The sequence below is a fragment of the Struthio camelus genome, chromosome 2 (assembly GCF_040807025.1).
Source record: "Struthio camelus isolate bStrCam1 chromosome 2, bStrCam1.hap1, whole genome shotgun sequence".
NCBI lineage: Eukaryota > Metazoa > Chordata > Aves > Struthioniformes > Struthionidae > Struthio > Struthio camelus.
This window is the reverse complement of record NC_090943.1, coordinates 144,114,443-144,139,567: the sequence shown is the minus strand read 5'-3', so window position 1 is coordinate 144,139,567 and position 25,125 is coordinate 144,114,443. Positions and strand designations below refer to the sequence as shown.

The following is a 25,125-nucleotide window of genomic DNA, read 5'->3' as shown; positions in this document are numbered from 1 at the left end:
AAGGAAATATGTGATGCCAGGTTGCACAGGCTTTTCAGGATAACCAAGGACAGGTCTAGGATCTGATCTGATACTTTAAAAATCTTTTCCTGTATTTGTGAATTCATTGTACAGTCTGTGTGTTAAAATTAGAATTTAACTTCCGCTATGATTTAGATACAGCGCTTGCATATTTTGCTGATTTTGTCCTCCAGAGGCTCAAGCGTCTATAGTTTTACACATCTCTCATGCATAACAAATTGAAAGTATGTGTGTTGATTTGCTGGAAATGAGTCATGCACTAAAATCATGCAGATTCCTTTGTATTCTTATAACCACACAGCTCATATGAGCAGACATGAAAAAGTAGGTGGAGCTGGCCTTGAAAGAGGTGTTCTAAATCTAAACAAGCTGTATGAAATATCATTGTCACAAGGGGAAACTGAAAAATACAACAAAAACAATTTCGTGCATCAGAAACGTTTGCATCACAGGTAAATGTTGCCATATACTCCAAACTGTGCTTTAATTTCCACAAGTCTCCTGTTGAAGATATCCTGCAAAATTTTCAGAAGCTCCCATGTATCTTAGGAGCCTATGTCCCAAAGTTTCCCTATCCCATGGAGATTTTTAAACTTTGACATTGGTCTTTAATTAGGGATTGACTCAGAAGGTACATTTGATTCATAGAATTGAGTATTCCTTGAGCAAGACCTTAAGTGTAACACCTTTAATATGGCTTGGCCTAGATCTGGCTGTAATTCTGATTGGTACAAGCTGATGATTTAATTCTGGACTCACAAAAACAGTTGTTAAGAATAACCTTGTTGAACTATGAAGTAGTGGCGTGTTGATGAAGAGAACGTGAACACTGTTCAAAAAGAACAATCCTGCAGTCTTGACTGTTACGTGGCGATAACAAGACAGCATTTTACTCCATTTTATGTCAGAGTAGTTAGTAGCGCCTTTTGAACCTCAATGAACTTTCGATTTGTATGAGTGAAAATGAGAAGGCCTAGTTGTCACTGGTGAAAGTGCAGCATTGTGTGAGAAATGCAGAAAAGCTCAATTTGTTCACATTCTTTTAGAATTTAAGTATATTCCCTTAATTTATAAAAACATCCTTTTTTATTGGATTACCTGCACATTATAGGAGATGTTACTTTTTTCAGCAATTAAAGCGGTAATTGTTTTTATGATGGCTGATGACTCTTACCATTTGGTTAGCTCACTAAATCTCAGTTGGAATTAAATTTATGCAATTAATGTCTCATTTTGTGTATTGAAGTATCGTAATTAGTTTGAAGATAGTTTTGCCAACCTATTTCCATTTCAGGTGTTATCGTCTGCTTTTTAAGGTATCATTCTTCAAGACAGTGTTTGTTTGTTTTTCATGGTAGAAATAGTTTTACCATGTAATATTAGAAACTTTCTAAAATTATAGTGTGCTATCTTGTTCAACTATCTTTGCAATTATGATACGGAAATATTGCATCAGCAACTTTCTAAACATAGTATGCAGTGGTGACACGAGTTAATTGAACAGTTAGGAGATAATGCAGTATCATTGACACGATTTACTATGTAATTACCATTGTTTCCAGTGGAGTTATCATGTCGCTACCACCTAATATCATATGTTATTTTGTGATAACTGGGAAATTAACTTATCATCCTGTTTTGAGAGACTACATTGGTCTTAGACCAACCACTCTCCACCAAAGTTAAGTACAAGAGATCAGTAATAGACTGACCTGCCCACCAGCTTTGGAGTGTGGCAATTAAATCATGGGTCTTATGTTAAGGCTTTGAAAGAATATGTTGCTAAATTCATTTCACTGAGAGTCCTGCATGGCTTAACTTCTAAATAAGATTTCTTGCTGCGAACATCTATCCATCTGAGTGAATCAAAAAGTGATTTTACGGCATAAGGGAAAATATGTTGCAATCCTTCAAAACACTTGAAATAAATTTAAAATAAATATTTTAAATAGATTGTTTTTTTGACGGTGGGGGACAGGAGAGTGTACATAGAAACAGCATGCGTTCTACACACATAGTCTCTTACTAAGTTTACCTTATTAACTCATTTCTTTACTTTCATAATTCAGTTGTGAATTATGTTTTTTGCACTTACTAATCAGGCCATCGTTTAGTTGAAATTTCATCTATGAGAAAACATTCAGGCTTTTTGAGAAGTTCCCAAAGTAAAGAAGATGTCAGCAAAAAGAGATGAAGAACTTTGATTGTCCCTTTTAATTTAAGTAGAAAAAGAATATTCTGGAAATAGTTCTATTTTATTTTGCTTTGATTTGCCGGGGGGGGGGGCGTAGGTTTTTGTGAATACCTCTTTCTAGATGAAAATTTTGATAAGTAGTTCAAAATCTATAGCTTTCCTTCTCACTTTTTGTTGTACAACTGAAACTGAAAGTGACGTTTAATTCAGGTTCTGTTATCTGCTGCAGTAGTTAGATAAATGTTTCCATAAATATACACCCTGTATTCATGCATCTAAAAGTTATCTTGAAGCAGTCAGTTTTGTAGTAATTAGACTTAGTCTCTTTTTTTCCTCATTTTTTCATTAGAATTATACATGCAGTATGGTTTCAGTGTAAACAAATAACTGTCCATTTTATTTTCTTTAATATTAGAGTTCTCTTTCTTGCTCCCATAATGTGTCTTTTTTCCTCGTTGATTCAGGAAATACGTTAGGGTTAACAGCCAAGGCAAAACATTTGAGCTGTTAAACACATATGTAGGAGCAGCAAAATCATCTAAAGATTTTGGTAAAATCTTCTGTCATTTCTGGAAGCAAGCTTCTTATTTGTTATCAAGAAATTAGTTAAATTGACTTTATGTGGCTGAATCTGACTTTCTCACTACTGAACATACAAAATACACGAGCAGTAATTAGAAGGTCTCCAGAATATTACACCTTGTCGTTTCCTGATATAACTTAGTCTCTGTGCAATTATTCTAAAACAAACCTTGATGATACTAGTTAGCGCCAGACTCTGACTAAAAATATTCTCCATCTTATTCACCATGAGTTAAAAAGGTGTGTTTGTTGTTTGCTACTTACGTTTTGGGCTGGGTATATTTGTAGAGAAGGGTTGTGGAATTTTCTGTACGTCTTTCTGCATGTGTTCCCCAGTGCCACTACCGTAGGCGTGCTGACATGCTTTTTTGCGAGTCCACAATTGCATGCTGGAGTACAGGTTTACTGAATGAACGTTGTGCAGTAACAGCAACCATGCTGCTGTGTTGAAGATTAATACTAAAAAAAAAAAAGAAAAAAGAAAAAAGAGAGAGCAAGAATACCAAGGCAAGAGTACTAAACGTCAGTGGCGTTTTATGGCTATTAAGAAAAAAATTATTTTAGTAGTTTTGCACTAACATGCTAACCTTTCCTTTCTGGGTATATTAGGTAATAAAAGCTTTAAGCGGACTATAGTGCCTTTCTTCCAAAGTGCAGGATTTTCTCTCTACATCAGTTCTAGATGGTATCTGTGATCAAAGGGACATATACTGTTCATACGCTTCCTCTGTACTTCAGAACTAGGGGTGACCTGGAGGGTGTATAAGTGCCCTTGTGTGGTTGCCTGGAAACTTTGGCCCACACAAGTGTCAACTTTCTTTCATGGTTATAAAGGAAGACTGAGCCTCACAGAGAGCTTTAGTCTTAGAGAAAAAAGGTCCTTGTGTGTTTTAAAACAAGTGTCTCACCAGGAGATAATGGTAGAGCAGTGAGTTATAAATGATGTATTTTGTTCACTTCGCCTTGATAATGGCACAAGGGAAAAAAAGTTCATCGCTCCCTTATCAAAATACTGTGACATTTCTCCTTCAACTGTAAAATTTCCTATCATAGTCCTCTGCTGCAACAGCAACTAAATTTACTCGATTGTAAAGACTACATAATCTTTCATCAAAGGTGTCTTTTTTATTCTTTCTTTTCTCCCTATTCGTATTTTAGGAGAATCACCAAGGTTGCTAAAATCACTGTTTCTCCAATGAAATACATTTACTTTTAAGGAGTTTATATATTAGCTAGTAACTACTATACCATGCCAAGTAGAGTGTTACTCTATCTTGACCAAAGGCAGTATGCCATTTTTTTGTCATATCTTTTTATACTGACTGCATTCTTTACTGATGATGTTCTATTTTTAATGAAGAAAAACATAAATAAAGGCAACTACTAATGGCTGAAGACGAAAAAACACTGAAAAGCTGTTGGGCTTCTTTCTTGAGTGGCGACTTATTTTCAGTAAGTACAGATTCCTGTTTGATACAATGGGTGACATTTTTATTCTTGCAAACAAATATCATTCTATAACATGTACAGCTTATGAAAGCATAGATGTATACCTTCTTCTCTGTGCAACACGCACATGTAAGTTTTTGTTTGCCATCTCTCCAAAGTATGGTTCTCGAAATACATGTCTCTCTAGTTTGTAAGGTTACAGTTCCCTCAGATGGGAATGTCAGTGCAAATGCAGTCATGCTGCTTGGGGCCTGTTTCCTATATGCCTGTTCAAAGCAGACTGACATAAATGGAAAGTGACATCAGTGGGTTTTGGACAACTTAGGTCTTTGTCCAGTGCAGGCTGCCAGGATTCTGCTACATGCTGTAGACTATATTTCATCTGTGGAAGTTAGTATGAAACAAAGATACAACTACTTATAAAACTATAGAAAACTGTAACCACAAGGGATTTTTCTGTCTGCGTGGCTGTAAATGCAAAAGTCATGAAGTGTTTACATTCAAATTATATGCCCATTTGCATTTTAAAACTTTTTACTGTAATCATACTAAGGGTATTGAAAAATCAGTAAGGAGATTCTTAACATTGTAAACTAGTTCAACCATGCATTTTTTGCCCACATCCCATGTTTCTGTTATGGTTACATCAAGGAAAATTGCAGAACTGTGGCATATTGTTATAAATAAATAAAATATTAACAAATATAAATAGCATTGGTAAGATGCATAGGTAAATCTCAAGATGGAAACACAGCTGAGAGAAAATCACAGCTTACTTTGCTTGGGGACGGTAGCTTACAGTCCAAACTGCAAGCACAAAAATGTTTTGTTTCTTCTAAGAGAGCGAATATTGAAGAACCGTTATAATGCTAATAGTATGATTGACTCCTTATAATGGATCCTGCTCAGAGTTATAATGTTCTCAGAATTAATCTCCAGAGACATCTAGAGGATATGTGACATTCCCTGCAGGACTTGGAGCTGTGTACTTCAATAATAGATTTATAATAATAAGTTTAAAAAAAAAAAAAAAAAAAAGCTTACTCTAATTATGTCAAACTGCCCCAATACCAAATGACAATGTGGATAAAATCCATATATATGTGTAACTGCGTTCTGTGCTTGGCATGCAAATATTCTATTTCAGCCAGTTGTGACTTTTTGATATTTTAGAGAAGAGTTTACTACTAACTGGATTGTCCTTTGGGAGAAATTAAAATTGGAGCAGTACAGGGATATGAATATTTTATGATATATATGATGGTGAGGTGAAACTGAGGATAAGTGAGAGTTTATTTGATATTACATACTTCTTTTCCTTGTTCACATGATAATATATGGGAACATGAATAATATATGGGAATATATTGTCTTTAATCATACTCTTTTGAAATATAAGCTTATGGATGGACTGTTTGTGAAGAGTAAGACAACGTTTTCATATTTTTCAAGAGAAAGAACAACCATCTGTTACATTCGAGGAACTGTAAAGTATATTTTTATGTCAACTGCACTTTTATTAATTAACAATACAACTCAAGAAATGCTTTTGGTTCTAAAATTACTTTTACATTTTTATTAGCTGAAACTCTAAGATTACATAGTAATTGAGTTTTTATTTGAGTTGGAAAGGTCAGTGAAAATTATTGGTGTAGCTAAGAAATCTCCCATTGCTTTGCACAAGTAGGCTTTGTTTCGCAGAGCTAGGATCAGTGGTACAATGTGTTCAAATATCAATCTATAATTATGATGAAATCGTCTGGAAATGTTGTGCACATGGCATTGTGCAAAATTTACAGTGAGGAAAAGAGGCCTGCCATAGGCCTACCGAATTGACCCGCAGCCCTAGGATATAACACAAAAATCTACAAATTTTTCATTTGAAAATCTCAAAAAATATTGAAATGGGTTTATACTTCCTGCAAATTATACAAAGTATCTTAACTTCTATAGTTGCAATATTTGATTGCCATTTCCAGGCTCTGCAGTATGGAGCGGAATGAGGGGAAGCTCCAGCAATCACATTCTGGAATATTGAAAACATGAGCTTTATCATGCTTGCAAAGGACGTGTATTAACTGACAACATGTAAAAATCTTTAAATTAAAATTAAAAGGCTGTGGTAGATGTAGCAGCCTCATAGTCTTACTGTGTGATGTTTCCTGATTGTGTAATAGCTACTTAAGTGGTCTTTGATTCCAGTTGCCAAAATTTAAACAGAGACTAAATCTAAGTAAACTATCACACTTGTGATGGATCAGTGGCGTTAAACATGGTTCAAGGACTTGGCAGAGAACCCAAAACTCCTAATACAATAGACGGGATGTCAGAATAGCCTTGGCTTACCCTTCAAAATGCATAGCTGAATGAGAGGAGAACAGCAGGTGTCACCAGGAGGAAAGAGGTAGGTCCTTTTCATGAACAGATACGCCTAGACAGGCCTAAATGTAGATTGATCGGTGTATTGTTACACTGCATTTGATGATGTTATTTATTTCAAGTGGTTAAGACCCAAGAAAGAGTAATCTGCAGGGCATTCTTACCAGGGTATCGGTGAAGGATACTCATCAATTTGGCAGTGTGAGCTGCAGAAAATATGTTGTGTCAATCTTTCACAGACTATATAGTCTCTTCATTTGTTTGGCTGTTCAACACAAAGTGGTGATTTAAAGGTGGAATTTACTTTATTAATTTTTATTATTTGCTTTATTTTTTATTTGCCACTACAGCAGCTGAAATTACTGATGGTCCCGAGAATATGAAAAACATGAGACTGTAGAAATGCACTGACAGTGGAAAGCTTTTGTTTCTGGAACCGCCCTTCCTATACTAGCTCTTTTTGAAACAAATTTCTTAGTGTTCAGAGCAAGGCATCAAACTTCTACCATTTGCAAAAATAATTTGTTTTAAGGGCTTACATTATTTTTTCCAATGATTTGTAAAAAAGTGTACAATGGCTAGAGACTATACTGTGGGTGCTTTTATGATGCGGAGATGAGGAGAGATGACAGATCTTGCCAGGCAAAAATAGTTATCTTTTTCTGATAGAGCTCTAAAATTCATGAGTCAATACTAAGAAAAATATTTAATATGCTTAAATTTTAATAAAATATTTGATGAACTGTTCTACACAGTCTTATTCTTCAAACTCATTAAATCTAACTCTGTGGACATGAAAACTCCATACAGGTTAAAATTAGCCGCAGTACTGTAAATACCTGGCAATCTCTAAACTACAGTTTATCAAAATTTTTGTGGAGAAGCAAGTTGCATGTTGCCATAACTGATTATGATTTTGAAGACAGGGATGAAGAGCATATAAATGAAAATTTAGAAGTAATTGCAAAGGTCATTGAAAGAAAAGTCATGCAAAGATACCTAGAATGGCTAACTGTGAAAGGAAAAAATGAGTTTTGACCTTAGAAAAACATAAATAATCCATATAGAGAAAAACTTTTGAAAATATTAATATTGAAAAATAATAAATTACACATGTATTTGTTAAGGATTTTGAATTGAATAAGGGGAAAGTCAAGATACTTGTTCCTATTTGAGCTGCATACAGTTTTACTAGAATTTTTAGGTCTATTTGCTGTCAAGTGGACCCACATGGCGAATTACATTTTACCAGCATATTTCTATATCAAGTACTAAAACAGTGAAGGACTTTAAGAGGAAAGTAACAAAAGTAAGGAAGATTAAGAAAAGAGTTTCTAAAGATTGTATATACAGTACACAGTATATTGACTAAGTACTGAGTGTATTAAATAAAACTAGCTATTACTTAAATTACTTTTTGTTATTATCTGCAACTGAACTCTTCATTTCTTGATCTCTCACAAACAAGTTAGTGGCCCACGAGCAGTAAGCACCGTTACCTTGGCCTCAGAAAATCTTTTCACGTTAAAAAGCTGCTGATGAAACTTGCATCTGGTTCTTCACATAGGACTGATGATTTGCTCTGTGGAGTAAGAGTGTATGCAGCTGTGGAGCCCTGTTCTTTAGTATAAAATAGTTTTGTGTGCAGATGAATAAAGGGAAGTTTTAAAAACTTACCATTCCTATCTGCTCTGCCAGTTCAGCTCTGCAGGAAGGGAGAGAGCAGGAACAAGACGCAGCTTCAGAAATGGGATGCAAGGAAAATACTAGAGGAGAAGAGTTTGGCTGTTTGGATTTGCAGCTTAGTGAACCAGGAGTCTGGAGCATGAAAACCTTGTGATGTTGGGAGACTGAGGGGTAGGTGACCTTGAATGATGCGGAGGAGGTGTTTGTAAGGCAAAGGTTCTGGCGCCTGAGGTTGCAAGGTCTTTGGTACTACTAGGGTAATCAAAGTATCAAGTAATGAATCAAGTAATGAATTTTAGGATTCTCTAATACTGACTGGGTAGAAACCAGAAAAAAGGTCTGTGGAGGTGAGACTTGAACTGAAGGAGAAGAAAGAAGAAAACCAGAAGACCTTTGCAAAAAAAAAAAAAAAAGGGTGGGGGGGAATGATGCTCTGCATAGTGGGAAGTGGGTAGGAACATTTTGGTTTATTGTATAAATAAAAGTTTATACTTGTAACAGTAAGGAGGTTTTGATAGTAAGAGGTGTGTTTTGTTGAAAGAAGCAACATTAGCTGCAAAAAAAAGAGAAGGGAACAGATAAGAAATGAAGCCAGGAAATGTAGGAACACACATGTCTTATTCCTGCTTAATGTGTGTACACAAACATGCACATATATGCGCATGCACACCCACACACAAGCTCCCAAGGAAGAGGAGAAAAGTTACTGGAGCCCCCACTAAGTTGCTTCTTTCTTCCTCCTACACTTCCTTTCATATGTATGTAATATGGAGATACAGAGGTGGGGCAGGGTCAAGTAGCCCATATAACCCTTCTCTTCATCCCCCTTTCTGGCCCATGGTCTCTGATTTACAATGTAATCATGTTCTCTAATTAATAATGTGCAGCACAGGAGAAAGAAAATCACCTACCATGGAGAAATTATGTTATAAATTTAAGGGTTTGGAAATATGAACATGCTGTTGTGGGATAACAATTTCCATACATTGTCTAACCCTTGATAACTCTCCATTAGTGTATTTTATATCATGATATTCAGAGTGATTTGCTTGCCTCAGCGTAGTCCTTTGACAAACATTCACGTAGCCAGCCTCTGTTTTCCCTTCTACAAGTTACAAGCCTCAAACACATCACATATCTGCATGTAGTGTCTTTAGCAAAGAGATTTAAAGCCTCAAAAATGTCATTGTGCACAGGAGGTGTGCAGGGTGTATGAGATAAAATAATTGGTAGCAACTCTTCTTTATAGGTAAGTGAAGGCCAACACAGCAGTTTAAACCCTAGAGTCCTGGGGCAGAACCCAAGAAAATGTTCTGTTAGCAATGCCTTTTGGTAAGTGAGTAGTATAAGTGAACTTCTGTATGATCTTTTTTTGGTGTAATTGTTATGACCTTAAACATGTGAAAGGAGAGAAAGCAGTAATATAAAAAACATAATGACTGGAATTTGTTGACATTTTTTCTTTTAAAATATTTGCACATGTTGAATGTTACACATTAAAGTGGATCTTAGGAAATACATCATTGATTATGTTATTGTAAATCATTTGCAGGTGAGAGATATTTTGTATTATTACTTGTGCAGAGTCCAACACTCATGAGATAAAAAGGCCAAATTGGAATTTCACTTGATGGAGTCCTGCACATCAGATACCCTCCTATCTGGGGCTGCCAGTAATGCAGCAGAAATGCCAAAATGAGAGGTATTAGGTAGAAAACTCACAGCAGCCTGCTTTTCTGGAACTGGACAAGATGAATCAGGTAATCATTTGCATATATGTATATGTATAGTGTCAGCATTGTGGTGTTGAATACAGGTGACATGGCTTTCTTCTATATGGGAACTGATTTTTTTTTTTCTCTTACTCTAATTCACAGACCTAGTGCAACAGAAAAGTCAAGCTTGCATGAAGAGGGGCTGAAGATTGTCAGGTATGTCTGAATGACAGTGCCTGAATCACAAGACTATAACTATAATAGGAACACTTTAAATGTTCATGTACTTTCTGGAATTCCCATTGCCTCTAGCATTGTTCTCCATTATAAATACAGATTTTTATTGCTATTTTTTTGCTGGAATTATTATGTCTTCAACTTCTGCAAACATTTTAAGGATCTCTCCTGTAAAACAAAAAAGTATACAAACAAAAAAGTAGGTGGACCAAGGGGAGAACAACAGCTGTGAAGTTATCCTCAGCTTATTCTTTGTACATGCTTTTGTATCATTAAAATGACTATGATACAGCAGTTGGCAGAATATGACTTCTCTTAGTTTCAAGCAGATAGTGCCAGGAAAGTGAACAGAGACATGATATACAGAGTCTAATTTATCATACTATTTTTCTGCCTATGAAGCCTGAAACAGTGAAGTGTTTAGGTTGAAATACTGATCAAATTCGCTGTTTCTAGAGGATAGCTTTCAGGTTCAGTGGAATGGAGTGGGAATCAACGAGCTGTTAAGCTGTCAGTAGCTGTCAAGCTGTTGGCATCCCAAACTGCTGGAAAAAAAAAAAAAAGAAAACTTTTTCTGTGCCTAGAACACAAACACTTTCTTCCAGAAAATGTAGGTAACAGAGCTACAACAGAATCCTTAATTTTTTGGGAAAAAGTTTTGTAATTATCACAGAATCACAGAATCACAGAATCGTTTAGGTTGGAAGGGACCTCTGGAGATCATCTCGTCCAACCTCCCTGCTCAAGCAGGGTCACCTAGAGCATATTGCCCAGGATCACGTCCAGACGGCTTTTGAATATCTCCAGCGAAGGAGACTCCACCACCTCTCTGGGCAACCTGTTCCAATGCTCTGTCACCCTCACAGTGAAGAAGTTTTTTCTCAGATTCAGATGGAACTTCCTGTGGTTCAGTTTGTACCCGTTGCCTCTTGTCCTGTTGCTGGGCACCACGGAGAAGACACTGGCCTCATCAATTATGAAGCCATTCCAGTGATGTGAAAATCAAATTACAGCTTTTAGAATTTAAATTTTTCAGAATACACTCAATTCTAAAGCAAATCTTTCAGTTGATCTTTAAAGAGGCCCATTAATGTCTTCCACCTCTTCCATCCCACTGTCAAGCTGAGGAAGCTGAGGCTATTTCCTTGTGTGAGTGGTGTTCATTGTAAGGGTCAAAGCGTTCTGATGTAATGAATGTTATATATGTGTTGGAAATTACCACTAATTTCCTCTATGTTTTTCTTTGCAGAGCCCACAATCATCATCCTAAAATATTCCAGAGAAAATCATTACAGAATTTGGGGAAAATTCCTTTTGTGTTGTTTTTGGAAGAGCGTAGTGACTATTAAAACTTACTTTTGCATATACAAGTCCTTTGAAAACATATTTATGGAAAGAAGGAAGTGACTGCATAGATTAACTCAAGACACCTCAGTTTCAGTGGAAATTAAAAAACTGAGGGAAGGTTAAGTGATAATTGGGTGAGCATTCTTTCTTTAAGAACACTGCAAAATTACACTGAGCCGTCATGCTGAAGGTGCAGGACCTAATCCAAAACCTGCTGAGGTCAATTAGAATCTTGATATTTTCCTAGGCTTCAGATTAACTTCATCTTTGTTTTGTAGAATTATATTATGATGGCATGTTTTTTAGCCTCAGATTTCCGTGCTTCTATCTTCCCACTTTTTGTAAATCTCCCAATAATACTAGTTTTAATTTGATGTTCAAATTCTGTTCTTCCCTGTGAGAAATATATTTATAATATGAATAGAAGCTGCTAAAAGGTTATCTGAAGGTAGTGTTCTCATAGCCAAAATATTCTTTCCAAAATTCAAGTTGTATCTGATGGAAATATTTAGTTGTTTGACTCTAAATTATTTAAATAAACCTCTGTTGTTGATAAAAGTGCAAGTTGTCGGTGTGATAGTCTGTGATCATTTAGTTGAACTACCTGTCCTCTTAGATCTTTTTCGATTATTTTGTCCACTATTTTCAGTAATCTTGAAAAATTCTGGATCTGCAGTTCTTGATGCCAAACTTTTTTTAGGCCATATGATGTCTAAGAAAATACTAATCACTCTTATCTGTAACACAGAGTTGCAATATATCATGTTTATCTCTGCTATGCATAGATACGGGTTTAATATTGCATGAAATACTATGACCACATTCAAACAATGGTGTATATGTATGCAGAGCTATATATTCCCAAAAAACTGGGAAATATTTTCTGTATTTCCCCATGACTCCACAACATAATTAAACATACCAGTTTCAGTTCTGAGGGTAAGTTACGGATGTGCTTTTTAATAACATATCTGGCAAGATAGCTATGAATCAAATGAATAAAACAAGACAATTTTTAGCCCTCAAAGTTTAAGTGCTTAGGTGTTTGTTGTTCAGGAATAGTAGAGAGTAGTGTGCTCAGAAGAGGAATTCTTCCTGGGCCATCCCTGTGAATGCAGCCCATATCCTTTGAACACTGCAAGGAAAGTCACGATGAACTGATCACTCTTTTTCAAGCTCCGACTATTCTATAAAGGTTGGTATTAATGTGGCAGTGAAATGTGTGTCGAAAACACGCTGTGGTATATTATTGATAAATTGTAGTAAACTAAGGTGTGTGAACGAAGCCAAAAATGAAAGGGAAAACCTTACGGTATGTATCTCTACAGCTAGCAGTCTTCCCTCAAAGTAGGGGATGTAGCCTGGCCAACTACCCCTGGGGCTAATTTAGTGAATTTGGAATAGCTAATTCAAAATGTTTGGAATAATCTTATGCAGTGAATTGTGTGCTACTAGCATTTTGATATTTTCTGTACAATAAGGGTCTATTTCATCAGATTATAAAAGAAAATGTTGGCTGCCTATCTACCTGTGTCCAGAGGAGCTTTTGTAACCTGGCTTTATGCACTTCTTGTTCATCATTAAGATTGTCATGTTATTTAGTAACCATGGAAAAGTAGGGAGAGATGCCTGTTGGACGAATTTAGATTTCTCCGGATGAGTGCAAACCAATTTTTGAGAAAAATGAGAAAACATTTCTTAATGTAAATTGTACTGTCACTCCCTTATATCATCAGTGCAAATGGATTTCTTTCCAGATCATCTCAACTGTATAATTAGCATATCATTAAAGCATAGGTTTAAAAGTGCAAAAATGCATACATTTTTCTGATTAAAGTTAAATGAAATTACGTCAAAGCAACTGGTATGTATGACTTGTTGGTCTTACAGAAACAGGTGAAAAGTTTTGGATAGAACTATAGCATTTTCTAACAACCTTGCCACCGTTTTCTCTTAAAATTTTTATTTGAACAATTTTTTTTTTTAAACTACTTATGTTTTGAATAGGAATGATTGAAGGGAAATATGAACAACCGTTGCTCCTAAAATGCTCTGACCCTTCCAAAGGGCTGAGTTGTTTTTAGAAGAAGACAGCTCTCGGAGTCAGCTGTCAATTGTATGTGATTATCCCTGTCAGAGTGTATGTGATGTTGGTGCTGTGATCCCTTTTCACTTTTCAAAAAATCTCTTAAATATTATTTTCTTATTCATATTCTCCTACCGTTATGGTTTATACAGGTAGGGACCAATTTGGTGTGTGAATCATCTGGCAGTCACAGTTTGCTTTCCATTGCTTGGAACTATTTTCTGAACAGTTTTATGCTTTAGACTTCAGAATTATCCTTATGCTATATTACTCAACAACATTTTAAAGAAACAATATGGTTGCTGGTTTTAATTCATTTATCTTGCCTGTGTGTTTAGAGTTTGTATAAAATGTAACTTCTCCATCAAGTCACAAAAAGTTATTGCACTCTTGGGCTCGTGAATTCAAGAAGCATGACATAATAGACTAGCAAATATGGCCTTGTGTCTTCTCACGATGATCCAAATCCACCCACTTATCTTGATCTGCCTATATTGTTAACAACATGGAATGTCACACCACAAATTTTTCATTTTAACTGTTCTTTATGTACGGTGCAGGGTGAAATTTACTTTTTATTGCCTTTGTGAGAAAAGTATCATACCTCTCTGTGAAATAATGGTTTTGTCAGACACTGGTATCTTTATTGTATAGCGCTTTTAAATTCTACACTATTTATACCAAGCTATCTTGACTTAGGACAGGTGAGATGTGATACTTCTGTTTCTCCATGAAAATACTTAAGGCTTTTTGGTTACAGAAAATATATTGTTGATACAATAATTGTATGTGCTGTTTTGTAGGTTACAAAGAGAACAATTTTATTTTTCTAAGTGCTCCATAAATGCGCAAAATATAAGCGGCTACTAGAAACGGCTGACAAACCTAAGGCCTGTACTTACAATCTTAATATTGATTTGCATGCCTCTTCGTACCATCATTATACTAGTTACTAAGCGTATACGTTGATTTGCTGTTTCAGGTTTTACTACATTTGTTCATGAGAGCAAAGAACAGCAGTAATTGTATTGTATGCACTGCTATTGTTTTGTTGTCAGGAGGTCTAAATGGATGATTGTGAAAAAAGTCAAAGAAAGGTACATGATTATAAAACTGAACAGGATCACTGAAGAATCTACACTAGGATGAAAAATAGGTAATGTAGTTGTCCTGGAATGGCAGCAATGAGTGGGCTGCCATTGAAACAGATAATTTTCGTTGGTCAAAATATTTGTAGCAGGAAAAGAACAAATTATAAAATGATATTTGTGTATGTTTCAGTGGCAGGTAGTAATTGTTCTGTGGAGTGAAAGGTTTTCTTCTTTGTGTTGCATGTAATGTTTTGGAACAATTGCACTTCTTAAGATTTCAAATAATATAATTTGCCATTTTTTGAGTATATCTAAGTGTTAAAAAAGTATGTAAACAAGTATTCTTTTCTTCTATATAAACAAATTTTTGATCATAACTCTTTCAAGAGTAAAAGTATGTAATGAAATGATAATTTAGATAAATTCTAAAATGAGAACAATGACCTTAAACTTCAAATAATTTATATTAAAGTAGTCTTCTCTTTCTTTCTGTCCGTCTTTTTACTTTATTCAGAAGATACAGTGACTGAGCTTTGTTTTAACTGTGCTCAAAAATGATATGGGGTATGTATCAGAAACATAATCAATCCCCCATTGCAAGCCTACTTGCTGGAAACAAAAGAGGTACAGCATACTTGAAAAGGATATCCCTTTCAGATGCCAGGGTAGAATATATTTTGCTGTGTGTATTACTAGCTCACCTAAGAAACTCTTAGTTTCTATTGATACAAGGCTCTTTTTCTCCTAGATACTATACTTGTGTGTGTGTGTGTGTGTGTGTGTGTGTTTATATATATATATATATATATATGTATGTATATCTACATATACACACGCAATTATTGTCTCCACAGTCTCTCTGGGTTGCTTTCTGTCTGAAAAACGAATCAATAAAATGTGAGCGAAAGGAAGTATTAGTACTTCAGAGTAACAGAGAGATTATGAATGATTTTGGAAGTTCTGTAGGAGTTAGGCTGAGATCCAATTAAACAAGGCCAGATCTTTCAAGATTGTGAGTAGTGTGTTTGCTGCAAGACTGGGTTTTCTCTGAAATGCATATATATCTCCTTTATGCGATTGCTTCTTGGAACTGTTTATTATGATGGGTGTGAGAAAGTGCTATGTAGTAGATAGCAAAGGTTTGAGTTATCGATTTATAGGTATTTCTTAGGTACTGCCTTTTGAATATCCATCTATCTCTAATTTTGTAAAACAATTTCTAGTATTTTTTTTTGGTCACCCAAAGGAAAAAGCAGCATAAGCTTATGGAAAGTATTTAAACATACCATGGTCATTTCTGGCAGAGTTGAAGACTTTATAAGCTGCATACAATTATTTACATTTATGCATATATTTTCATCTGTGTGTGTGTAAATGAAGGTGTTAATGATACAACCCAGACATAGCTCTGACTTATTTCTTCTATGAAATGATCTTTTTATTTAGAGCACTAACATATTTAATATTTGCTTGCAAAAAGTGTGAAAAGAATATAAAACTTGTATGCGGTTTAGTATAAAATTATTCTTCATGTTATTAATGCTTTCTTCTTTGTCCACTTTAAGTCAGTATAAAGTTTACGAACATGGAATTTCCTTTTCTTTCGGCATGACCTTGCTCCTACAGCCATTTGAAAGACAAATGCTGTTCTTAAGTCTACGTGCTTTCTAGTTTCAGCTTAAGAGTAACATATAATATGAGATCCGTTGTTTAATCATTTCCCCAAATGACCATATTTTTAGCTTCTCTGCTATCATCCAGGCAACATCCTCCTTTTTATTTGGTGACTAGTCTTCATTTAATCTTGCTGTTAGGATATATCCTTAGTTTATTTCAATTGTATTATTATTTATCTAATCCAGGCAGTGTGGTTGGTACTTTTAGAAACAGATGAAATGTGATCCCTGCCTTCTAAGAGGGTGCAGCCTAATTCAGGCGCAGTACCTCAAAGTTTGCTAGCATTACTTGGAGATAGTTTAGGAATTTTTTGATGGTTTTGAGAAGAGACTTAAAAGCATCTATCTGTTCTGAAGAAAAAATTGAGAATAGGGAAATGTGTATTTATTTGAAGAAGGGCACCTGATTAGATAGTGAAAATAAACATTTTCCTATGTTTTATTAAGCTTCTACTCATGATAAAAGTTTGAACTTCTTATTTCCAGATGAGAAGCGTGACGTTGCTATTACTTCTTCATCACTGAGCACTGGAATGCTGTAATGTTCTCTTCATGGAAATCTACTTTCACACCTAGATGTGGTGCTATTGTAAAAACCATTCATTTAATAGCTGTCCAAATACTAGTGTTTGGAAGAAGAGGTCATTGAGGAGATTCTGTCTGTGGACTGGAAGATAAGATCTTTTGAAATATCTATTGAGTGCATCAAGGATAGTGTTTTCAGAGGTGCAAGGAAAAGAAATAGTGTAATAAACATACATAGTAAGAAAGATGCTAGTGCCACAGCTATTGTTGAGTCTCCCCAGTATGCTGAGTATGTCCACACTGAGTCATAAACAGTTTTTCTGCAGAATGAATTAGTCTGCTGTGGAGCACCATGCTTCTCTGACTAGGTGCAGTCAAGGAAATAGAACGTTTGGACTCAGAATGGTATCTGATGCCTGGGACAAGATACAGATATTTGTCAGAAATCTGTGCGCTCCTGGATTGCAACTGATGATGGCAGGAAACAGCTTTTGAGAATCTGAAGGGGGAGATTAGACTTGGTTGGCAAAGGGTCTGTGATTGACAGGGGAAGACAGAAGTCTAGAAACCAGTTCTGAGAAGGGAAGCATTTTTGCCTTATTCTTACTGTTTTTCAGACATCTACATTTGGATATTGTTGGAAGCTATCACTGGGAACTTGAGTATAACCCAATACTTGCCACTCATATGAAAGGAAACAGTGAAGTCACTTCGGCAATAGGGAGATGGGAAGTGGTAGATTGTCTGGAAAAGAAGCCAGTGTCCAGTGGGACAGGAGACAGGACAGAAATCAGGCATTTATGATAAAGTGCTGCAATCTGCAAAAGGATGGTGCAAGGCTTAAGGAGGCAACACTGAAGTTCAGACCTTTTCTAATGTTTGAAGACCTGATTTTGAAATAGTTAGTTATGCCCTTGGGTATATAAAAGTGCTATTTTTTGCCTAGATTGTTTTATCCTTTTAGGTTGATATATTATATACCCTTTTAATGTGCAGTGTTAATGGAGATTAAAAAAATTTAAAAAAAAAGAAAAAATGGTAGAGTACCTTTCACCCATAAAACTATCCTTCTCTGAGATTCCTTGTACGTCAAATTGTCTCTGCCTTTCAGAAAGGGATTGTTAAGTTGAAAAGTATCTTTACATTAAAGTTGTAGTCATGGCTAAAATAGAGATTTTCTCTTCACTCGAGATGTTTGGGTTGATGTATGTAATTTTTTTGTGAGAGTGGAAGAGAAAGAGCAGATTTTTTAGGAGAGTTGTTCTGTTTTGTTTTATTTTATTTTAGAAGATACCAAGCTTATCAGCAAGGAAACGAAGGGTGTCAACTTGCAGCCTTTTCATTGTGTTCATTTGCTGTGTACTGTTGCTGCTCAGTATACTCCATCTTGGTAACAGTGTAGACTTCTGTTCCTATATTCTAGTAGTACTTTACTCTTAAAAGATAATAAGCTGCTGTGAACTGACCTTATTAATTTTTAAACATCATAGTAGAGGGGCAATTTTAATGCTTCAAAGACAAAATAATTCTGTAGCCCAGATATATTTTGACTTGTAATTCCTTTGATCTATGTTGACATTGCCTATTTAATGGATGTTCCTTGCCAGAAATACTTCCCTACTTCTTGAGAATAATGAGTTTTATATATGCATTCTGCGAAATTTCAGAAGCAATGATTGCAACTGCTAGAGGAAGTTGGGACATCTTAATTCTGTTGCCAGCACTGACTCTCTGTGAGACCCTAAACTTCTCATTTAGACTGAATTTTTCATTAAGGCCATACAGGATTTGGGCTCCTTTTCAGTCACTGGTTACAGAGGTAGAATCTAGGCTGCAAGAGTCAGGCTGAGTCCCCAAATGAATATAGATACTTTATATGTTGAAATATGAAGATATTGACCTTAACTTCTATATATCTCACTTCCCCATCAGAAAGTAGAGATGATGATAAAATATTTTACATATTTTATACACTTCTTGACTCGTATTTCTAAAGCATTATAAAGCTGATTCCAAAAGGTGATTTCAGGGGGGATAAAGTATTGATTATGAAAATTCATATTACCCTCTACAAACTATATTTACTTCTAGAAAAAATACAGTGGCATTCTTGAATTCAAAATTATTTACAAGTGGGACTTACGCATCTGATATTATGCAGAGGTGAAAAAAGCCTCAACCCCAGTTTCTGCAAAATTATAAATCCTGTTGGTATCACGTTGCTGCAGTTGGTCACTACATAATGGAATACTTTTAACAATTAAAATGCTAGACTGTCTATCCTTTCTTTTGGATTTATTACTGATTATATACAACAGGAAATATATAAATGATTTTAGAGAAAAGAATTAGAGACAGAGTACTCTAGGCACCAGATAAACTAGTTTCCATAGCTGATTCTTTGCTCATCCTATGGATGAAAATATTCCTCTTTCTTTTTCAACTCTGGAAATGAAACTTTTCCAACCCTATATAATCCTTTTTTTCATAAGGTTGGTTATCACAGAATAATGATTTAAACTAACCATGTAAAAATAAGCTCAAAGGATTATCCATCTAGAGCTCTGTGATTACTGAGTAGTTAGTGTGACATTTTGTAACCAGATTTCTGTAATTAACTAACTCCACTAACAAGTAACACCATATTACTGAGATAATAAGTGAATTGAAGAGGATGTGAATATTTTTTAAAAATTTACTGTTTACATAAAGTGATGATACAACAGCTTAAATCTGAAAAAAAGACTTTTTTTTTAATGTATATGAAAATATGCTGGGGAGATCTAAAATGCAGAAGCCTTCCATGTTCACAACCACCACATTGTTTGAAAACATACTCTTCAGTACCTTTCATAGGAGAGCTTAAATTGCTTCCCAGAGCTTTACAGAGTTCTGTTAAAATCATTCCTCTTATGGGTAAACTGAGGCATAGAGATTTGGATGTTATTTTCTTTCGTCCTTCATTTCTCCAGCAGCTCCAATTCCTGTTCCTTTGCAAATACGCCAAGACCACCAAGGAGAGGAAGACATAACCCCTCATCATCCAGCTCCGAGAGGATGATGAGGTGCCATCTCCATGCTCCTGCCTTGGGATGTGCCACTTGTGCCAGCCAGAGCTGCTCCCCAGGCTCCCCGGTCACTGCAGCTGGCAAAGCAGGGAGAGGGTGTTTAGAGAGTCCGCACTGCTAAAGGGGAAGGCTGTAAGGCAAAATGATTTGGGATATGCTTTGCTACCTTGCTCACATGACGCCACTGGGGCTTATTCATATGAAGGTCAAGATCGTTCCAGTACAGAAGGCTGCCTCAGGGCCAATATTCTACTTAAGTCTTATGTAAGCCCCAAAGCAGGATTTAAGTAGTGCGTAGGACTTGTGCTCAATCTCTGTTCAGGGGTTTATTTCACTCATAGTTACATCGTCTGCCTTATAAATGGGCATCACTCCTTACACTTCAAAGTCTTGGCTGTGTTAAGATATAGCTGCATGTGAAATTCACTGTGATAGTCCAGACTGAGGCACTGAAGAAGCAAGTGAGGGTGCTATGGTCCCTGGCCAAGGACAGCAGTCATTCTCTCGTCCTCTGGCAACAGTGGTAAAAAGCTGTGTTGGTCATTGCTGGTACTTGATCACAGAAGATGCAGATAAGCACATAACTCATGAGTGCTGGAGCAGTGCACAGCCATGTGTCTGTTATGCATGGCCATCCCCAGCAAGTGAAAAGAAATGATTAATTTGAATCTTTATATTGTACATTATAGTTATACTACATTTATCTCTATTTATAATAATTGTACTTTTCATATAAATTATAATTATAATAGATGGAACTATACATGCATGCATACACTAGAACGTGGCATTCAATCTCTTTGTCCCGGTCTTTGTCCCAGTCCCCCTCTTTCCTCCCAAATCTCAGCAGCAACTAGATCTTTTGGATGGTCACTCTAAACACTGATAAATTTGAGTCTTTGTTGAAGTTTTTATTTGGTTTTGGTACTCTCATTTTTTCAGAAATTTGTTTTGAATGTTGAAAGGAAATAGGGAAATCATGTTAAAGCATCTGCTTCTTTTGTAAGACATTTGGGGAGTCTGGCTTGAGTTAGAAATCAGCATCCAAGCAGCAAATTCATAGCTCTGAGCATGCATATCTGGTAGAAAGCAAATAACTGCATCTGCTGTTACACAAATGAGAAATGAAAAGAGATCCTTCTATCTCTAAGCATAAGTACCGTAAACTGAGAAGACAGCACAGATATACTCACAGATGATCTCACTGCTCTTGCTTTCAGTGTTAAAAAGAATTTCTTCCAACACGTTTTTGTTTATTTAATACATTTTGCAATGTTAATATAACAGTCTTAATAAGTTAACTTTAGTAGCCTGCTGCATTCACTAACAACATAGGCTGCCTTGATGTTTGTCAATTTTTCCAGGTAGAAAAGAAATTCAACAGTATTGTCTAAACATGAAAACACCTATTAATTACATTTTATTTAAATGTTGTATTTACAAATAATATTATCCAAATCCAAAAGAAAACAGTAGCTTCTTTCTTCTAAAAGGATTCCAAGAAGTCCTAGTGAAAGATTTATGTAGGCGATGATGAAGTGCTTAATTTTCTCCCTGGAGAATAGCTTCTGTCTCAGAAAAGGTTTGAGTCTGAGTTAGTTATATAAGCTTTGTTTTTAATTCTCTGCACTTTCTATTGGTTTACCTACAATGCTCCATATACATCTTATTGTATTTTAGCCATATAAAGTGATTGAAAAACCAAATGGACTCAGAGATGAAATGTCTTTGCATATATCGGCGGAGAATCTGCACACAAAGGGACATCTATCAGGGGCGGCTGTTCCTCTGCTGAGGAAAGGAGCAAACCCAAGAGTCCAGAAACAGATGATGATCTTATCAAGAAAACCCTCTTCAGTAATATCATCAGCCTGCTCTTGCCAAGTCTGGCATTTCTGTATCATGTGTATTTGTGATGGAGAGAGAGAGGGAGCAAAGCTGTACAAGCTGCATGTAGCCGGGATAAAGTGCCTACTCAACCTACTGGGTCTGCACAGTGTTACAATATAATTGGGAATCTTTTTTGCCAGTATGGAATATCCATGTAAGAATGGAGTTTATATTATTCCTCTCAAAGAAAACTGCAGGGAGGAGGGAAGGCTCTTCAGCTGCATAGGTTGCTTTTTGTTTTTGTTTTTTTTTCATATTTTTGTGAATATTCCTACTCTAGTTTTTCCTAAACCCATAGTTAGTAACATACCTTTTGAACAGTCCAAAATATCCAAAAATAATCATTTTTTTCTTCTTATATAAGATTTAGTCTTTGAAAACAGAGGTGTAAATTGCTCTAATAGTAAGGAAACTCAGAACTAAAGGCACACTTACCACTTCTAATTTCATCACCGGATCAGGACTTCGCTGTGATGGCCTGTCTTTGCCTTCACTGAAAACTTAAGTTTTAACTTTCACGTATTTGTGTCTAGAGCTGAAGAAACCTGAGCATGCTGAAATCATTTAAATGGATTGCCGCCTGAGTTGTCTCATTATGTTGGGCTCACACACCATGCAAGTCACTGAAGTCATTGAAGTTGGATGCATAGTAGACTTAAATCAGTATATGTTTTTCACTTGTTATTAAGATGATTGGGAAGATAAAAGGATTTTTTCTTCTTTACCTATGGTCCCTTCTGCTGCAGCCTTCTGTACTTCTGGCCCCACTATTTTCCTGGATGCAGTCTTCTTTCTGATTTCTTGACCTCAAGACAGCCACAAATTTAGGGGGATGACGACGTCTCTTTCTGTTGTAATCAACAGCTACAAAAGTCAGCTACAAGAGATGCTGTCTTTTCCTTGGCACTGTGTCAGGGAAATAGGTACATTGTGCTGTGGGAATAGCTGTGGAGATTTATCCTTCCCTGGCTGGTTTACAGAGGCTGGCGGTTCTGCTGTGAGTTGTCACAGCCTTGCAATGTAGTAAAGGCGCAGTTTCGCTGATGTTATCTTATAGGACCTCCCATATTTTGAAATAATGAGTAAAATGTTCACCAGCACTAAGTAAATTAGGAAGTTAAATCTCAGGGATTTTCTTCTGAGTTTTACCCATTGCGAATGGAAGTGTATGCAATAGGCTTTCTCCCAGGCTAGACGTATTTGGGCTCTGTCTATAGAATAGATATTGATATTAACAGACTATTTTTCATCTGATATGCAACTGGCTGAGAAAATGGAGTAAACCATAATGACTTTGAAACAACTGAAAAAATCTTTGGCTATTTCTTAGGCTAAATATCTTTTACTTACTTAGTAAGTCTTTCATTTTTTTCCTTTGAATAGGTTCCTTTAAGTTCAACTAAGTTACCCGAATAATGAAGTCTATGCATCTGTATAGGAGGCTGTTTTACACAAAAGCTATGGAAACTCTAGTAGCAGTGTTCATCATGTGCTACTTGCTTGCTGAATTCCAGGAGAAAATACTTTTTGTAGTAGTTGAGCTTAAGCTTTAAGAATGATTTTGATGGCATACCTGATGGACAATTATTATGTGGTTCTCCACGTCATCTTTAGTGGTTATTCAGTTTATTTGCTACTTAACATTTTTAATTTAATCCGAAAAACCAAAAAAAAAATGTAGAGGTTGCATTGTCGTTTTAAATTGATACAGATGTTTTCACCACTGTAGGTCTATGCTCTTATTTTTCTATCAAGTTCTATAGATTCTTGGGGTTTGGTGGATTTCTGTTATTTAATTTTGCCTCTTCCACTGTGTTTAGATGGCTGGAACGCCTGATGGTCTAGGGAATCAAATAATGTACAATGAACAGAAGGATGGGAGAGCAATCAAAAATTAGTTTTGAAATTACAGGAATGTGAGGCACTATTGAAATGTAAAATTATTTCCTTTATATTCATTTTATATAAGCAAATGAAGATAAGGGAACTTTAGAAATAGAATACAGCTTTGAATTTTCGAAGTGTCAGTTGCGTACACTTTTGAAACTATAATCTTTAGAAACTGTGCCTGTGTTGTGAGACATAATACACCTTCACATCATTGAAGTTATGTCTGCACTGCAGTCAGGAATCTGGATCAGCTGTTGCACGTGTATCTAAGGTCACATTAAACAAGCTTGAGTTTAGACGTACTACACTATGTCAGTGCAATAGTGTTAGCTGGAGCTTAATGTAAATAAAATGGCAGGTTATGAACCTTTTTTTCAGGAAAGTTATAGCCTGCACTGAGCTACATGATGATCTGGCTACTTGGAAGTAGAGAATACTATAGACCAGATGTGAAGTGGAAACTCATCACTGAGTGCAGTGTAGACATACTTTCAGTGTTCAGTTTAGCGAGGGTTCAGCTACTCAAGGAAATATTACAATAAGTACGCGTTTTTTGGTGGTTTGGCTTAAGTTAAGCACTTACCACAACACACAAGCCCTTGCTAAAAAAGATAACGGTGTTTTTATCCTGTTTTTAAATGTGAATTCATGCGCTCCAGTCCTGCTGTTTCAGGTTTGGGAGCATACGTGTGTTCTTTTGCTCCTGCAAGCTTTCTTTCTCCCTCTGTTTCCTGATCATCTTCCATTCCCATTTCTTCAGGATGTGTCTTTGTACCATAGTCAGACCCAACTCAGATTTTCAAATGTCTCTTTCTTCAGACTCTCACTCGATTACCTTTCCCCCGGCCTGTGGTGCTTTTTTTCTGAAAATCTTCATGCAATCTTTCCCTCACTTTGAGGGAAGGACTTTGCTTTCCCTCCCTTTACTGCCTGTTGTAGGACAGCACTGTTGAAGGTAAAGCTAGCAGCTGTACTCTGCCATTTGCAGAACCAGTAGCAGGTAGAAAAGAGAAACTCTGCTTCTGACTTTGGGGCCACTAAAGAAAGGTAGGGAGCAGCAAGATTTTTGTTACAGAAAAGGGAGAAGCCTTTTTATTTGTCTTTCTTACCTGTAGTGCACGGCTGCACTGTAGGAGCGTCAGCAAGGTGGAGAAAAGCTAGCGAGCTCAGCTGGGAATGAAGCAGCATGTGGCAACTTCTCCAGCTTTGTGTTTGCGAGCCAGGCCTGGGCAAAGGAGAGCAGTTGCTCAGAGCAATAAATAGCTGTGAGTTGTCCTTGTGTCTGCTTT

General features: G+C 36.1%; 1 protein-coding gene and 1 long non-coding RNA gene across 4 annotated transcripts in view; both read left to right on the top strand.

Annotated features, from left to right (window-relative positions):
• The window catches only part of ZFPM2 (zinc finger protein, FOG family member 2), a 317,757-nt gene that overhangs the window by 127,569 nt on the left and 165,063 nt on the right, over positions 1-25,125 (top strand). The window lies entirely within an intron of this gene.
• Positions 2,362-12,172, top strand: LOC138066059 (uncharacterized). Of its 2 annotated transcripts, XR_011139254.1 has the most exons (5): positions 2,362-4,249; positions 8,324-8,482; positions 9,864-10,071; positions 10,189-10,242; positions 11,513-12,172. It is a non-coding gene; the product is annotated as an uncharacterized lncRNA (long non-coding RNA). The 2 variants fall into 2 exon arrangements; XR_011139253.1 differs by lacking the exons at positions 2,362-4,249; positions 8,324-8,482 and having other exon boundaries at positions 8,773-10,071.